Raw genomic sequence first — 4,488 nt, 5'->3', positions numbered from 1 at the left:
TAGAATTTTTTCGGGTTGGTATAAATCAGTAACCACCGACACTTAGAATTTTTTCGGCTCAGTAGAAATCAGTAACCAAGCGCATTTTTGAATTGGTTACTGATTTCTCCGTTCGAGTTGCGGCTGCGGTTGGCTTCAAATAGTGGTGGGGGCTTAATTATCGCCGAGGGGAGCATGTCCCGGTGGTGTGGCCGAGGATGGAGTGCCTTTTGAAGGGGGTGTTTCTGAATTTGGACCCTTTTTGAGTTGCATGGCCGGATGGGTGTGGTTTTGAAGGGTGTGTCTGTCTGGAGTGGCACCGGCGTTGGTGTGAGGCTGAGGGTGGGCGTTCGGTTCCTGGTTAGGGATAGGGAAAGGGTGAGACTTAGCTTTAGTGCTCGTGCCCCCGATTTTGGTAATGTTTGACGTCAATTTTCCAAGGAGGCGAATGCAAGGCTTCAGAGGGACTTTGAGTGTTCGGGGGCGGGGTAGCTCAGCCGGATTTGCCCCGGCGGTTCTGCGGACGGTGTTGACTTCGAGGGCGGACCGGCCCCCGTGTTCAGTCCGAATATCGTGCATTGTTAACGGCGGGAAGTGTTCCAAAAGGGAATGGGATTGAATGTGACTGCTGAAGCCGACTTTGAGACCTGTAACGCGGGTAGCTCAGCCGGATTTGACCCGGCGGTTCTGGCGACGGTCTCGCCTTCGAGGGGGGAGCGCCCCGCGTGTTCAGGCCGAATTTTGTGCATTTCCATCGGCGGGAAGAGGTCCAAACGGGAATGGGATTGAATGTGACTGCTGAAGCCGACATTGAGACCTCTAACGCGGGTAGCTCGGCAGGATTTGACCCGGCGGTTCTGCCGAAGGTCTCACCTTCGAGGGGGGAGCGTCCCGCGTGTTCAGGCCGAATATCGTGCATTGTTAACGGCGGGAAGTGTTCCAAACGTGAATGGGATTGAATGTGACTGCTGAAGCCGACATTGAGACCTCTAACGCGGGTAGCTCGGCCGGATTTGACCCGGCGGTTCTGGCGACGGTCTCGCCTTCGAGGGGGGAGCGTCCCGCGTGTTCAGGCCGAATTTTGTGCATTTCCATCGGCGGGAAGAGGTCCAAACGGGAATGGGATTGAATGTGACTGCTGAAGCCGACATTGAGACCTCTAACGCGGGTAGCTCGGCAGGATTTGACCCGGCGGTTCTGCCGAAGGTCTCACCTTCGAGGGGGGAGCGTCCCGCGTGTTCAGGCCGAATATCGTGCATTGTTAACGGCGGGAAGTGTTCCAAAAGGGAATGGGATTGAATGTGACTGCTGAAGCCGACATTGAGACCTCTAACGCGGGTAGCTCGGCCGGATTTGACCCGGCGGTTCTGGCGACGGTCTCGCCTTCGAGGGGGGAGCGTCCCGCGTGTTCAGGCCGAATTTTGTGCATTTCCATCGGCGGGAAGAGGTCCAAACGGGAATGGGATTGAATGTGACTGCTGAAGCCGACATTGAGACCTCTAACGCGGGTAGCTCGGCCGGATTTGACCCGGCGGTTCTGCCGAAGGTCTCACCTTCGAGGGGGGAGCGTCCCGCGTGTTCAGGCCGAGTTTTGTGCATTTCCATCGGCGGGAAGAGGTCCAAACGGGAATGGGATTGAATGTGACTGCTGAAGCCGACATTGAGACCTCTAACGCGGGTAGCTCGGCCGGATTTGACCCGGCGGTTCTGCCGAAGGTCTCAGCTTCGAGGGGGGAGCGCCCACCGTGTACAGGCCGATTTTCATGCATTTCCAACCGTGGGAAGGGGTCCGAAAGGGGATGGGGGTGAACGTGACTGCTCAACCCGACTTTGAGACCTCTAACGCGGGTAGCTCAGCCGGATTTGACCCGGCGGTTCTGGCGACGGTCTCGCCTTCGAGGGGGGAGCGTCCCGCGTGTTCAGGCCGAATTTTGTGCATTTCCATCGGCGGGAAGAGGTCCAAACGGGAATGGGATTGAATGTGACTGCTGAAGCCGACATTGAGACCTCTAACGCGGGTAGCTCGGCCGGATTTGACCCGGCGGTTCTGCCGAAGGTCTCACCTTCGAGGGGGGAGCGTCCCGCGTGTTCAGGCCGAATTTTGTGCATTTCCATCGGCGGGAAGAGGTCCAAACGGGAATGGGATTGAATGTGACTGCTGAAGCCGACATTGAGACCTCTAACGCGGGTAGCTCGGCCGGATTTGACCCGGCGGTTCTGCCGAAGGTCTCACCTTCGAGGGGGGAGCGCCCACCGTGTACAGGCCGATTTTCATGCATTTCCAACCGTGGGAAGGGGTCCGAAAGGGGATGGGGGTGAACGTGACTGCTCAACCCGACTTTGAGACCTGTAACGCGGGTAGCTCAGCCGGATTTGACCCGGCGGTTCTGGCGACGGTCTCGCCTTCGAGGGGGGAGCGTCCCGCGTGTTCAGGCCGAATTTTGTGCATTTCCATCGGCGGGAAGAGGTCCAAACGGGAATGGGATTGAATGTGACTGCTGAAGCCGACATTGAGACCTCTAACGCGGGTAGCTCGGCCGGATTTGACCCGGCGGTTCTGCCGAAGGTCTCACCTTCGAGGGGGGAGCGTCCCGCGTGTTCAGGCCGAATTTTGTGCATTTCCATCGGCGGGAAGAGGTCCAAACGGGAATGGGATTGAATGTGACTGCTGAAGCCGACATTGAGACCTCTAACGCGGGTAGCTCGGCCGGATTTGACCCGGCGGTTCTGCCGAAGGTCTCACCTTCGAGGGGGGAGCGCCCACCGTGTACAGGCCGATTTTCATGCATTTCCAACCGTGGGAAGGGGTCCGAAAGGGGATGGGGGTGAACGTGACTGCTCAACCCGACTTTGAGACCTGTAACGCGGGTAGCTCAGCCGGATTTGACCCGGCGGTTCTGGCGACGGTCTCGCCTTCGAGGGGGGAGCGCCCCGCGTGTTCAGGCCGAATTTTGTGCATTTCCATCGGCGGGAAGAGGTCCAAACGGGAATGGGATTGAATGTGACTGCTGAAGCCGACATTGAGACCTCTAACGCGGGTAGCTCGGCAGGATTTGACCCGGCGGTTCTGCCGAAGGTCTCACCTTCGAGGGGGGAGCGCCCACCGTGTACAGGCCGATTTTCATGCATTTCCAACCGTGGGAAGGGGGCCGAAAGGGGATGGGGGTGAACGTGACTGCTCAACCCGACTTTGAGACCTGTAACGCGGGTAGCTCAGCCGGATTTGACCCGGCGGTTCTGGCGACGGTCTCGCCTTCGAGGGGGGAGCGTCCCGCGTGTTCAGGCCGAATTTTGTGCATTTCCATCGGCGGGAAGAGGTCCAAACGGGAATGGGATTGAATGTGACTGCTGAAGCCGACATTGAGACCTCTAACGCGGGTAGCTCGGCCGGATTTGACCCGGCGGTTCTGCCGAAGGTCTCACCTTCGAGGGGGGAGCGCCCACCGTGTACAGGCCGATTTTCATGCATTTCCAACCGTGGGAAGGGGTCCGAAAGGGGATGGGGGTGAACGTGACTGCTCAACCCGACTTTGAGACCTGTAACGCGGGTAGCTCAGCCGGATTTGACCCGGCGGTTCTGGCGACGGTCTCGCCTTCGAGGGGGGAGCGCCCCGCGTGTTCAGGCCGAATTTTGTGCATTTCCATCGGCGGGAAGAGGTCCAAACGGGAATGGGATTGAATGTGACTGCTGAAGCCGACATTGAGACCTCTAACGCGGGTAGCTCGGCAGGATTTGACCCGGCGGTTCTGCCGAAGGTCTCACCTTCGAGGGGGGAGCGCCCACCGTGTACAGGCCGATTTTCATGCATTTCCAACCGTGGGAAGAGGTCCAAACGGGAATGGGATTGAATGTGACTGCTGAAGCCGACATTGAGACCTCTAACGCGGGTAGCTCGGCAGGATTTGACCCGGCGGTTCTGCCGAAGGTCTCACCTTCGAGGGGGGAGCGCCCACCGTGTACAGGCCGATTTTCATGCATTTCCAACCGTGGGAAGGGGGCCGAAAGGGGATGGGGGTGAATGTGACTGCTCAACCCGACTTTGAGGCATCTAACCCGGGTAGCTCAGCCGGGTTTGACCCGGCGGTTCTGCCGACTGCCTCGCCTTCGAGGGGGGAGCGTCCCCCGTGTACAGGCCGATTTTCATGCATTTCGAACCGTGGGAAGTGGCCCAAAAGGGGATGGGGGTGAATGTGACTGCTCAACCCGACTTTGGCGCTTCCGAGCCGGGTAGCCCGGCCGGGTTTGACCCGGCGGTTCTGCCGTCGGTCTCGCCTTCGAGGGCGGAGCCTCCCCCGTGTACAGGCCGATTTTCATGCATTTGCAACGGTGGGAAGTTGCCCAAAAGTCGATGGGAGTGAATGTGACTGCTCAACCCGACTTTGAGACTTTTAAGCCGGGTAGCTCAGCCGGGTTTGACCCGGCGGTTCTGCCGACGGTCTCGCCTTCGAGGGGGGAGCCTCCCCCGTGTACAGGCCGATTTTCGTGCATTTCCAACGGTGGGAAGAGGT

This window comes from Chiloscyllium punctatum, unplaced genomic scaffold (assembly GCF_047496795.1).
Source record: "Chiloscyllium punctatum isolate Juve2018m unplaced genomic scaffold, sChiPun1.3 scaffold_753, whole genome shotgun sequence".
NCBI classification, from domain to species: Eukaryota; Metazoa; Chordata; class Chondrichthyes; order Orectolobiformes; family Hemiscylliidae; genus Chiloscyllium; species Chiloscyllium punctatum.
Note: the sequence above shows the minus strand (reverse complement) of the source record.